Source organism: Coregonus clupeaformis, chromosome 23 (genome assembly GCF_020615455.1).
Source record: "Coregonus clupeaformis isolate EN_2021a chromosome 23, ASM2061545v1, whole genome shotgun sequence".
NCBI lineage: Eukaryota > Metazoa > Chordata > Actinopteri > Salmoniformes > Salmonidae > Coregonus > Coregonus clupeaformis.
Window position 1 is genome coordinate 16,469,792 of NC_059214.1, and position 14,319 is coordinate 16,484,110.

Below are 14,319 nucleotides of genomic sequence, written 5' to 3' on the forward strand. Positions count from 1 at the left end.
GGAAAACGCTATGTCTGGCGCAAACCCAACATCTCTCATCACCCCGAGAACACCATCCCCACAGTGAAGCATGATGGTGGCAGCATCATGCTGTGGGGATGTTTTTCATCAGCAGGGACTGAATTGAAGGAATGATGGATGGCGCTAAATACAGTGGGGAAAAAAAGTATTTAGTCAGCCACCAATTGTGCAAGTTCTCCCACTTAAAAAGATGAGAGAGGCCTGTAATTTTCATCATAGGTACACGTCAACTATGACAGACAAAATGAGAAAAAAAATGTAATGAATTTATTTCCAAATTATGGTGGAAAATAAGTATTTGGTCAATAACAAAAGTTTCTCAATACTTTGTTATATACCCTTTGTTGGCAATGACACAGGTCAAACGTTTTCTGTAAGTCTTCACAAGGTTTTCACACACTGTTGCTGGTATTTTGGCCCATTCCTCCATGCAGATCTCCTCTAGAGCAGTGATGTTTTGGGGCTGTCGCTGGGCAACACAGACTTTCAACTCCCTCCAAAGATGTTCTATGGGGTTGAGATCTGGAGACTGGCTAGGCCACTCCAGGACCTTGAAATGCTTCTTACGAAGCCACTCCTTCGTTGCCGGGCGGTGTGTTTGGGATCATTGTCATGCTGAAAGACCCAGCCACGTTTCATCTTCAATGTCCTTGCTGATGGAAGGAGGTTTTCACTCAAAATCTCACGATACATGGCCCCATTCATTCTTTCCTTTACACGGATCAGTCGTCCTGGTCCCTTTGCAGAAAAACAGCCCCAAAGCATGATGTTTCCACCCCCATGCTTCACAGTAGGTATGGTGTTCTTTGGATGCAACTCAGCATTCTTTGTCCTCCAAACACGACGAGTTGAGTTTTTACCAAAAAGTTCTATTTTGGTTTCATCTGACCATATGACATTCTCCCAATCCTCTTCTGGATCATCCAAATGCACTCTAGCAAACTTCAGATGGGCCTGGACATGTACTGGCTTAAGCAGGGGGACACGTCTGGCACTGCAGGATTTGAGTCCCTGGCGGCGTAGTGTGTTACTGATGGTAGGCTTTGTTACTTTGGTCCCAGCACTCTGCAGGTCATTCACAAGGTCCCCCTGTGTGGTTCTGGGATCTTTGCTCACCGTTCTTGTGATCATTTTGACCCCACGGGGTGAGATCTTGCGTGGAGCCCTAGATCGAGGGAGATTATCAGTGGTCTTGTATGTCTTCCATTTCCTAATAATTGCTCCCACAGTTGATTTCTTCAAACCAAGCTGCTTACCTATTGCAGATTCAGTCTTCCCAGCCTGGTGCAGGTCTACAATTTTGTTTCTGGTGTCCTTTGACAGCTCTTTGGTCTTGGCCATAGTGGAGTTTGGAGTGTGACTGTTTGAGGTTGTGGACAGGTGTCTTTTATACTGATAACAAGTTCAAACAGGTGCCATTAATACAGGTAACGAGTGGAGGACAGAGGAGCCTCTTAAAGAAGAAGTTACAGGTCTGTGAGAGCCAGAAATCTTGCTTGTTTGTAGGTGACCAAATACTTATTTTCCACTATAATTTGCAAATAAATTCATAAAAAATCCTACAATGTGATTTTCTGGATTTTTTCTCTCTCAATATGTCTGTCATAGTTGACGTGTACCTATGATGAAAATTACAGGCATCTCTCATCTTTTTAAGTGGGAGAACTTGCACAATTGGTGGCTGACTAAATACTTTTTTCCCCCACTGTACATTAGTGTCTAGTTTGAGAAACAGACACCTCACAGGTCCTCAACTGGCAGCTTCATTAAATAGTACCTGCAAAACACCAGTCTCAACGTCAACAGTGAAGAGGAGACTCCGGGATGCTGACCTTCTAGGCAGAGTTGCAAAGAAAAAGCCTAATCTCAGACTGGCCAATAAAAAGAAAAGATTAAGATGAGCAAAAGAACACAGACACTGGACAGAGGAAGATTGGAAAAAAGTGTTATGGACAGACAAATCGAAGTTTGAGGTGTTCGGATCACAAAGAAGAACATTTGTGAGACGCAGACCAAATGAAAAGATGCTGTAGGAGTGCTTGATGCCATCTGTCAAGCATGGTGGAGGCAATGTGATGGTCTGGGGGTGCTTTGGTGGTGGTATAGTGGGATATTTGTACAGGGTAAAAGGGATCTTGAAGAAGGAAGGCTATCACTCCATTTTGCAACGCCATGCCATACCCTGTGGACGGCGGTTGATTGGAGCCAATTTCCTCCTACAACAGGACAATGACCCAAAGCACAGCTCCAAACTATGCAATAACTATTTAGGGAAGAAGCAGTCAGCTGGTATTCTGTCTATAATGGAGTGGCCAGCATAGTCACTGGATCTCAACCCTATTGAGCTGTTGTGGGAGCAGCTTGACCGTATAGTACGTAAGAAGTGCCCATCAAGCCAATCCAACTTGTGGGAGGTGCTTCAGGAAGCATGGGGTGAAATCTCTTTAGATTACCTCAACAAATTGACAACTAGAATGCCAAAGGTCTGCAAGGCTGTAATTGCTGCAAATGGAGGACTGATGGTAGTGCTCACCTTGTCTTCTCCGGACAAGGTGTTTTCCGGAAGCCCCAAACAATCGGAAAGGGGATTCATCAGAGAAAAGGTCTTTACCCCAGTTTGACGAAAGCAAAGTTTGAAGGACACAATTATTATTTCTATTAGAAATAATTATTTCTAACCTTTTCAATGACTATATTTCCTATGCATTTTGCTATATTTCCTGTTCAAATTCATTTCATGTATGTTTTCATGGAAAACAAGGACATTTCTAAGTGACCCCAAACTTTTGAACGGTAGTGTATACAAACATCTAAGGGTTAGGGCCAAGGGAAAGAGTTAGGGAGTGAACTGGGAATGGCTGATTCACTATGGGTAAAGCCTAAATCACACAGGGAGCCTTTTCTATACATGCGTGAACAAGCATGCTTACGCTGGAAATAGAACGCATGGGAGTCAATGAGAGAAAACAGACAGGCTATGAGCTTGAACGGCATCATAAGTATACAGTGGGGAAAAAAGTATTTAGTCAGCCACCAATTGTGCAAGTTCTCCCACTTAAAAAGATGAGAGAGGCCTGTCATTTTCATCATAGGTACACGTCAACTATGACAGACAAATTGAGAAATTTTTTTCCAGAAAATCACATTGTAGGATTTTTTATGAATTTATTTGCAAATTATGGTGGAAAATAAGTATTTGGTCACCTACAAACAAGCAAGATTTCTGGCTCTCACAGACCTGTAACTTCTTCTTTAAGAGGCTCCTCTGTCCTCCACTCGTTACCTGTATTAATGGCACCTGTTTGAACTTGTTATCAGTATAAAAGACACCTGTCCACAACCTCAAACCGTCACACTCCAAACTCCACTATGGTCAAGACCAAAGAGCTGTCAAGGGACACCAGAAACAAAATTGTAGACCTGCACCAGGCTGGGAAGACTGAATCTGCAATAGGTAAGCAGCTTGGTTTGAAGAAATCAACTGTGGGAGCAATTATTAGGAAATGGAAGACATACAAGACCACTGATAATCTCCCTCGATCTGGGGCTCCACGCAAGATCTCACCCCGTGGGGTCAAAATGATCACAAGAACGGTGAGCAAAAATCCCAGAACCACACGGGGGGACCTAGTGAATGACCTGCAGAGAGCTGGGACCAAAGTAACAAAGCCTACCATCAGTAACACACTACGCCGCCAGGGACTCAAATCCTGCATTGCCAGACGTGTCCCCCTGCTTAAGCCAGTACATGTCCAGGCCCGTCTGAAATTTGCTAGAGTGCATTTGGATGATCCAGAAGAGGATTGGGAGAATGTCATATGGTCAGATGAAACCAAAATAGAACTTTTTGGTAAAAACTCAACTCATCGTGTTTGGAGGACAAAAAATGCTGAGTTGCATCCAAAGAACACCATACCTACTGTGAAGCATGGGGGTGGAAACTTCATGCTTTGGGGCTGTTTTTCTGCAAAGGGACCAGGACAACTGATCAGTGTAAAGGAAAGAATGAATGGGGCCATGTATCGTGAGATTTTGAGTGAAAACCTCCTTCCATCAGCAAGGGCATTGAAGATGAAACGTGGCTGGGTCTTTCAGCATAACAATGATCCCAAACACACCGCCCGGGCAACGAAGGAGTGGCTTCGTAAGAAGCATTTCAAGGTCCTGGAGTAGCCTAGCCAGTCTCCAGATCTCAACCCCATAGAAAATCTTTGGAGGGAGTTGAAAGTCCGTGTTACCCAGCGACAGCCCCAAAACATCACTGCTCTAGAGGAGATCTGCATGGAGGAATGGGCCAAAATACCAGCAACAGTGTGTGAAAACCTTGTGAAGACTTACAGAAAACGTTTGACCTGTGTCATTGCCAACAAAGGGTATATAACAAAGTATTGAGAAACTTTTGTTATTGACCAAATACTTATTTTCCACCATAATTTGCAAATAAATTCATAAAAAATCCTACAATGTGATTTTCTGGAGAAAAAAATTCTCATTTTGTCTGTCATAGTTGACGTGTACCTATGATGAAAATTACAGGCCTCTCTCATCTTTTTAAGTGGGAGAACTTGCACAATTGGTGGCTGACTAAATACTTTTTTTCCCCACTGTATAGAAAGCCCAAAGTAGAAAGCTATTTTTCTCGCGCCGCAATGCTGGTAAAATGAGCTGATAAATTCTCAGAAAATAGACTGTTTGTGCATTGTTACCGAGTCTGGAGTTGTGAAGTGCAGGTTATCATTTTTCATAAATCTTGTTCTGGAGGCATCTCTGCAGAATGGTCACTAGCTGGCACAGCCACAAAGTCATAAAATCAGATTTTAAACCTAACCACACTGCTAACCCTAAATTAAGACCAAAAAGCTAATTGTTGTTGTCATGAATTTTTACAATATAGCCAGCTGGCCTATCTAAGGGGAAATCGCTCAGTTCTGCCTCCAGGACATGACTGATGACAATAAATGTCAACATGCTTGTGAAATTAATTTAAAAAGTGTAAATACGTTTAATTGCAAGCCAACATTATGTATAGACTAGTGCTTATGAAGCAATGTATGAATGCAACGTTATTCTACATTTACAAACTTGATTGTGTTTCGGAATGATATCACGTCATCAGTGTCATTTTCTTGACCTTATCACTGTTGTTGCTTACAGCTGATTTGATTGTACAGTTCAAACGAAGTGGTCCAAATTAATCAAATCTGGTCTAGAGATTGAGTGGGTTGTTTGTAGAAAGAGTTCAAATAATTGTTATGATCTTCCCTACTCTGCTAAGTAATGTTATATGGTTTAAAAATATATTTTGAGCTGTAGCCTGTGGTTTATCTGACAAATAGGCTGGATACCTATTTGAAATAAAATGCACCAGCTACTCCTGTTTATTTCAATCATGGGCATGTAGCCTAGGATACATCTGGAAAACTAGCGGAATGAGGTAACTTCGATTTCAAAAGGGAATACAATTCTGTATAATGGCTTTTCCTGACAATTATGCTGGCATACAATACACTGTCTATGTGAATTAACGCTTACTGCTGTCGCACGTGGTTGACGGAGTCCCCAGTGTTATTTCTGCTTAAGATTCAGCTTTCTCGCTCAGCTGCCCTGGTTGGGATCAGTTCCCTCCGCCATGGTGACCACGGTCACCTGCTCTGCATCCCCGTCACCACGGGCCCCCGCTCAACGGCCTCCTCCATGGAGACCAAGATCACCTGCTCCGCCATCACCACGGGCCCTTCCTCAGCTGCCTCCTCTATGGTTGGCTGGCTCACAAGCCGATACTAAAAACCATGCACACTATAAAGTAATACTTTTGTGGTGGAAACAAATGTCATATTTCATTACCATACAATTACACATTTTCAAAATTACAAATGACATATACAACAGTATTTGCAATGTTTCAAATAATTTGATTGCAAATGTGACTGGGGCCTTGTAGAAACGTGTTAGGCTACTAACTTTCAATAACCACGTATGACCACAAAAGCCTGTGTACAGTACGATCAGGTACAGTAAAATAATGTGGTTGAAATGCGACTGGCTATATGCCTACATCATAGAAAATCTACATACATCATAGGAATTTGAATTACTAGTGATGCCACTGTGGGATTCTGGGAAAAATAAAAAGGCTAAAATGACAAACACAGGTCCATAACTGTAGACAGAGATTCTGGCACTCTCCTGGTGCTTATGGTATTACAACAAAGATGTCATTTGAGAATCGATTGTTCATTCATTTGAATGGAAATGTAACAAATTTAAGGGTGGTTCACACAAAGAAATAGATACAACTTCAGCCAATATTTGCTCACTATAGATTTTATATATTTTAAGTGTGTCACAAGCTGGGCTAGAACTCCGGTCTCAGATGTGGAGAGCTGGGGGGTTCTACCCCTTAGCCACAGAGGAGGTATAGTTGGACCCAAATGAAACACCCAAGGCAATACTCCAGGCAAGTAGATTTAATGTAAAAACAAAGGTTCTTCGCACTTCAAAAATAGTCCAACAAAAGTTCTTCTCCGAAGGAGGTATATTAACAGAGGTAGAGTAACAAAACAGGAGGCAAAACAAAATAACTCCACGAGGGGAGAAAAACAAACTAAAGATAACTTAGAAAAGCTTACTTGGAAAGACACGGTGGGACAAAGCAGGAGACACATAGCCAGGACTCAAAAAACCAAGTGAGAAACAAGGGGAAAACACACAGCTAAAATACTCAAGGGGAAACAAGGCACAGGTGACCTGGATCAAGCTAATAAGGACACACGAGGAAGAACTAAGGCAGAGGGGAACACCGATGACCTCTAGAGGCCCGGAGACAAACAGGAGGCAGGAAGCTGACAGTACCCCCTCCTCTAGGAACGACTCCTGACGTTCCTTCCAGAACACCCTGGCCTCAGGGTGCGAAAATCTCGGATCAAACCTGGGTCCAGGATGTCCCTGGCTGGAACCCAGGAGCGCTCCTCTGGCCCGTAGCCCTCCCAGTCCACCAGATACTGCAGAGAGTTCTGGACCCTCCGGGAGTCCAGTATCCGGCGGACTGTGTAGGCTGGCTGGCCGTCAATGATCCTGGGAGGTGGCGGGGGTCTGCGTGGGGGGGCAAAGGGAGAAGACAAGACAGGTTTAAGTAGTGAAACATGGAAAGTGGGGTTAATTCTAAGGGAGCGAGGGAGAACCAAACGATAAGAAACAGGGTTAACTTTTTCTAGCTATGCGGAAAGGGCCGATGTATCTCTGGGAAAGCTTCTTGGATTCGACCCGGAGGGGCAGGTTCTTAGTGGCCAACCAAACTCTCTGACCAGCTCGGAAACTAGGAGCCGTCCGGCGGTGGCGATTAGCCTGACTTTGGTATCTCTGGGAGGTCCGAAGGAGGGTACGCCTGGCCTTCTTCCAGGTCCGCCTACAGCGTTGGACAAAGCGCTGGGCCGAGGGAACACCAACTTGCGCCTCTTCCTCTGGAAATAATGGAGGGTTGTAACCGAACTGGCATTCGAAGGGGGACAATCCGGTGGCTGAGGACTGGAGGGTGTTGTGGGCATATTCAGCCCAAATGATATAGGTGGCCCAAGACGTGGGATTACTGGCCGCCATACACCGCAGGGTGGTCTCCAGATCCTGATTAATCCGTTCCGTTTGGCCATTAGACTCTGGATGGAACCCCGACGATAGGCTGGCTGTGGCCCCAATAAGCCTGCAGAAGGCCCCCCAAAACCGGGACGAGAATTGGGGACCTCGGTCGGAGACCACGTCCAGGGGAATACCAAATATCCGGAAGACATGGTTCATGAGGAGCTCGGCAGTCTCCTTAGCCGAGGGCAGCTTGGGCAGGGGAATAAACCGAGCAGCCTTAGAGAACCGGTCTACCACCACTAGGATGACGGTGTTGCCCTGGGATGGAGGAAGTCCCGTAACAAAGTCCAGAGAAAGGTGTGACCATGGCCTTCGAGGAATAGGTAAGGGCTGGAGCAGTCCCTGGGGTCGCTGGCGTGTCGACTTTCCCTGGTTGCACACAGGGCAGGCCTCAACATAGACCTGCACGTCCTTCTTGATGGACGGCCACCAAAACCGCCGTCGGAGGAATTCCAGTGTGCGAGCACTGCCTGGATGGCATGTCAAGGGCGACTCATGACCCCACTGCAAGACGCGGGCCCGAACAGAGAGAGGAACGTACAGGCGACCGGCAGGACCACCGCCTGGATCGGGCTCATGGACAAGGGCTTCTCGTACCCCTCTTTCTAGTTCCCACTGAAGAGGTGCGACGATCCTAGACCTCGGAATAATCGATGCCAAGGGCTTCTCTTGTACCTCGGGAGAATAGGCTCGAGACAGGGCATCCGGCTTGACGTTCTTGGTGCCAGGTCGGTAAGACAGGAGGAACTGGAATCGATTAAAGAAAAGGGACCATCGTGCTTGCCGAGGGTTCATCCGCTTAGCCTGTTGGAGATATTCCAGGTTCTTGTGGTCTGTGAGAACCTGGAAAGGGTGCTGAGCCCCCTCAAGCCAATGGCGCCACTCTTCCAAGGCCAGTTTTACCGCAAGCAACTCTCGATCCCCCACGTGGTAGTTGCGCTCGGCCTCAGACAGGCGGCGAGACATGAAGGCACAAGGGTGTAATCTCCCATCCTCACCCCTCTGTGACAGGACGGCTCCCACCCCCACCTCTGAGGCGTCCACCTCCACCACGAAAGGTCTTTCTGGGTCAGGGATCACCAGAATCGGAGCAGAAGTGAAGCGGCGCTTGAGATCCTCAAGGCCCCTGCTGCTTCCGGACCCCAGTGAATCTTGGTCCCTCCTCCCTTGGTAAGCGTCGTCAAGGGGGCTACCACCGAGCTGAAATTCTTGATGAACTTCCGATAGAAGTTAGAAAAGCCAATGAACCGTTGAACCTCCTTGACCGTGGCAGGTGTGGGCCAGCAGTGGACCGCTTTGACCTTCTTGGGATCCATCTCTAGGTGCCCGGGAGTGACAATAAACCCGAGAAACTGAGTCTGAGAAACATGAAATTCACACTTCTCAGGTTTAACGTAGAGGTGATTGTCAAGGAGCCTCTGGAGAACCCCTGCTAACATGCCCCTCATGCTCCTTCAGAGACCTCGAGAAGATGAGGATATCGTCCAGGTACACGAAGACGAACAGATTAAGCATATCCCGGAGAACATCATTAATCAGGGCTTGGAATACTGCGGGAGCATTGGTGAGCCCGAACGGCATCACCCGATATTCATAGTGCCCCGTGGGCGTGTTGAACGCCGTCTTCCATTCGTCTCCTTGCCGGATCCGCACGAGATGGTAAGCATTGCGGAGATCCAGTTTAGTAAAAATGGAAGCCCCTTGAAGCAGCTCAAAAGCAGTGGCCATGAGAGGAAGGGGGGTATCGATTCGAACCGTGATCTTGTTGAGTCCCCGGTAATCAATACAAGGCCTAAGACCCCCGTCTTTCTTTTCAACAAAAAAAAGCCCGCCCCAGCCGGGGAAGTAGAGGCATAGATGAGGCCGGCTGCCAAGGACTCCTTAATGTAGGTGTCCATAGCTGCGTGCTCGGGGAGGACAAGGAAAAGATCCGACCTCTAGGAGGGCAGCACCCAGGGAGTAGCTCAATGGCACAGTCATACGTGCGATAGAGGCGGTAAGGAAGTAGCCCGGGCCTTGCTGAACACTGCCTTGAACCGATGGTAAACACTGGGGACTCGGGAGACGTCAACAGACTCTTGAAACTGGGTACTAGGGGCTGAGGGACTCTGAAGCATGCAGGTGAGTTGGCAAGTGGGACCCCAGCTTAGAATGGTGCCCGTAGGCCAGTCGATCTGGGGATTATGTCTGCATAGCCAAGGGTGACCCAGGATAATAGGATACTCGGGAGAGTCAATGAGATAGAAGGTCTCCTCCTGCTGGTGTTGAGAGATGGTAAGTCGCAGGGACTGAGTCGCCTCTGTAACCTTTCCTGGTTCCAGAGGTCTGCCATCTAAGGCTGTAACTGCCTGGGGTTGAGGAAGTAGTTGGGTAGGGATCTTAAGTTCCTTAGCCAAGGTTACATCCAGGAAATCACCTGCGGCACCGGAATCGATCATAGCCTGGACCCGATGCTGGTGGCCCTCCCAGGACAGAATGGCTGGAATAGCCAGGACAGCGTTAGTAGGAGGAGCTCTAATTCTCCCCATCACAGCCCTCCTGTAGCTGGGCGGGGACAGGCGTTTCCCGAAAGCTCGGGGCAAGTGGAGCGGAAGTGGCGAGCCGTTCTCCGCTCTCTTAGACGATTGTCCAGGCGGATGGCCAAGGCTATGAGGGACTCGAGATCTCCAGCTGGTTCTCGGGTGGCTAACTCATCTTGAAGGGGCTCAGATAACCCTCCCTGAAAACAGACCCTCAGCGCTTCATCATTCCATCCGCTCCTTGCTGCTATGGTCCGGAAATCAATGGCAAAATCTGCCGTGCTTCGGGAGCCCTGACGGAGAGACAGTAGGCGCTTGGAACGGTCTGTGGGAAAACTTGAGGGTTGGAGCTCGAAGGTGAGGGAGCATTGGGTGAGGAAACCCTGGCAAGAGCTGGGATCCCCAGCAAAGGGCTTGGGAGGTGGTAGTCGGGGCTCCGCCACTAGAGAAGGCCTGTCGTCACTGGGGGGTGACCTGGGGGAAGGGAGAGAACCAGGGAGGCGTTCAAAGAGCTGGCGGAGGGGACTCATCATTTCGGCCAGGAGTTGAGAATGACTAGCCATCAGCTCTTCTTGTCGGCTGAGAACGGCTTCATGGCGCTGGAAAGAAGCCTCATGTCGAGTGATCACCGCCAACAGGTCCTGGGAACTGAGTGTTTCTGGGTCCATGATTGACTTGGTTTTTCTGTCACAAGCTGGGCTAGAACTCCGGTCTCAGATGTGGAGAGCTGGGGGTTCTACCCCTTAGCCACAGAGGAGGTATAGTTGGACCCAAATGAAACACCCAAGGCAATACTCCAGGCAAGTAGATTTAATGTAAAAACAAAGGTTCTTCGCACTTCAAAAATAGTCCAACAAAAGTTCTTCTCCGAAGGAGGTATATTAACAGAGGTAGAGTAACAAAACAGGAGGCAAAACAAAATAACTCCACGAGGGGAGAAAAACAAACTAAAGATAACTTAGAAAAGCTTACTTGGAAAGACACGGTGGGACAAAGCAGGAGACACATAGCCAGGACTCAAAAACCAAGTGAGAAACAAGGGGAAAACACACAGCTAAAATACTCAAGGGGAAACAAGGCACAGGTGACCTGGATCAAGCTAATAAGGACACACGAGGAAGAACTAGGGCAGAGGGGAACACCGATGACCTCTAGAGGCCCGGAGACAAACAGGAGGCAGGAAGCTGACAAAGTGTCTTTGTTATAGGTGAGTACATGATCCACTCCAAAAACATGTGAGAATGCCAACCATCTGTTAATCAACTGTTGTTTACTATCATTCACACCATCAAGGATTAGAGTCTCATTTTCAGTTTTGAAATACCCAATTCTAACATTTAATCCAATCCAATTGCCGAAATCTGATTAGAAATGTTTTGAAAAACTTGGTCCTGTTGATTACTATCATTCACGCCTGTGTCTCACTTTAGATAACTCATGTCTGAAACCAGACATACGCTGAAGAAGGTGGACCCCGAAACGTTTCTTCCCTTGCATGCTGAAAAGCAAAAAAACGAAAGAGCTGTGCAAACCACCCTTCATTCGTTGTACAGTCGTGGTCAAACGTTTTGAGAATGACACATACTAATTTTCACAAAGTCTGCTGCCTCAGTTCTGCATATACTCCAGAATGTCATGAAGAGTGATCAGATGAATTGCAAAGTCCCTCTTTGCCATGAAAATGAACTTAATCCCAAAAAAACATTTCCACTGCATTTCAGCCCTGCCACAAAAGGACCAGCTGCCATCATGTCAGTGATTCTCTCATTAACACAGGTGAGAGTGTTGACGAGGACAAGGCTGGAGATCACTCTGTCATGCTGATTGAGTTAGAATAACAGACTGGAAGCTTTAGAAGGAGGGTGGTGCTTGAAATCATTGTTCTTCCTCTGTTAACCATGGTTACCTGCAAGGAAACACGTGCCGTCATCCTTGCTTTGCACAAAAAGGGATTCACAGGCAAGGATATTGCTGCTAGTAAGATTGCACCTAAATCAACCATTTATCGGATCATCAAGAACTTCAAGGAGAGAGGTTCAATTGTTGTGAAGAAGGCGTCAGGGCACCCAAGAAAGTCCAGCAAGCGCCAGGACCATCTCCTAAAGTTGATTCAGCTGCGGAATCGGGGCACCACCAGTGCAGAGCTTGCTCAGGAATGGTAGCAGGCAGGTGTGAGTGCATCTACACGAACAGTGAGGCAAATACTTTTGGAGGATGGCCTGGTGTCAAGAAGGGCAGCAAAGAAGCCACTTCTCTCCAGGAAAAACATCAGGGACAGACTGATATTCTGCAAAGGGTACAGGGATTGGACTGCTGAGGACTGGGTAAAAGTCATTTTCTCTGATGAATCCTCTTTCCGATTGTTTGGGGCATCCGGAAAACACCTTGTCCGGAGAAGACAAGGTGAGTGCTACCATCAGTCCTGTGTCATGCCAACAGTAAATCATCCTGAGACCATTCATGTGTGGGGTTGCTTCTCAGCCAAGGGAGTGGGCTCACTCACAATTTTGCCTAAGAACACAGCCATGAATAAAGAATGGTACCAACACATCCTCCGAGAGAAACTTCTCCCAACCATCCAAGAACAGTTTGGTGACGACCAATGTCTTTTCCAGCATGATGGAGCACCTTGCCATAAGGCAAAAGGGATAACTAAGTGGCTCGGGGAACAAAACATTGACATTTTGGGTCCATGGCCAGGAAACTCCCCAGACCTTAATCCCATTGAGAACTTGTGGTCGATCCTCAAGAGGCGGGTGGACAAACAAAAACCCACAAATTCGGACAAACTCCAAGCATTGATTATGCAAGAATGGGCTGCCATCAGTCAGGATGTGGCCCAGAAGTTAATTGACAGCATGCCAGGGCGGATTGCAGAGGTCTTGAAAAAGAAGGGTCAACACTCCAAATATTGACTCTTTGCATAAACTTTAATGTAATTGTCAATAAAACCCTTTGACACTTATGGAATACTTGTAATTATACTTCAGTATACCATAGTAACATCTGACAAAAATATCTCATAACACTGAAGCAGCGAACTTTGTGAAGACCAATACTTGTGTCATTCTCAAAACTTTTGACCACGACTGGTTTTGTTTTTGTTTTGAGCGCGATGGTTCTTAAAAACATCTTTATTTCATAAAAAGACTTCACTCATGCGCTGCTTATTCGGCTAGTGTAGCAGCATTGGTTATAAACTAAGTAAATCATATTTGTTAATCTGCATCCATCCCTTATGTCACTTTATTGGGGTATTCCCTTAAAGAGTCATATGATGTTGTTTGTAAAATGCTATGTTCTCATTGCAATATGACATTATGTTGCATGTACACTGAGTGTACAAAACATTAAGAACACCTTCCTAATACTGAGTTGCACTTGGGCCATGGACTGGTGTCGAAAGCGTTCCACAGGGATGCTGGCCCATATTGACTCCAATGCTTCCCACAGTTGTGTCAAGTTGGCTGGATGCCCTTTGGGTGGTCGACCATTCTTCATACACACGGGAAACTGTTAAGCGTGAAAAACCCAACAGCATTTCTTGACACACTCTAACCGGTGCGCCTGGCACCTTCTACCATACCCCGTTCAAAGGCACTTAAATATTTTGTCTTGCCCATTCACCCTCTGAATGGAACACATACACAATCCATGTCTCAATTGTCTCAAGGCATAAAAATCCTTCTTTAACCGGTCTCCTCCCCTTCATCTACACTGATTGAAGTGGATTTAACAAGTCACATCAATAAGGGATCATAGCTTTCACCTGGATTCACCTGGTCAGTCTGTCATGGAAAGAGCAGGTGTTCATAATGTTTTGTACACTCAGTGTATATCGGTCATGTATACTTACAGTAGAGTAACTTCTCAAACACAAATCTAAGGGCAGTGTGAGCCACCGTCTCCTCCTCTGACAGGTCCCTAGAGGTGGTGAGGACCTGGGCTTTTTGGGCTTTAAACTCCCCCGTCTTCTTCTTTTTCCCCAGAAGCAGTATGGGGACATACCCTGCTGCCTTTAGACAATGAAGCTGAAACCACAAAGTATGTTATTTCTGTACAATATCTGTATAGTACTTCCATTGACCCTTGGAGTACTTTTAACAACTGGCTTGTAATGCCAAAGTGCTCAATAGAAAGATTT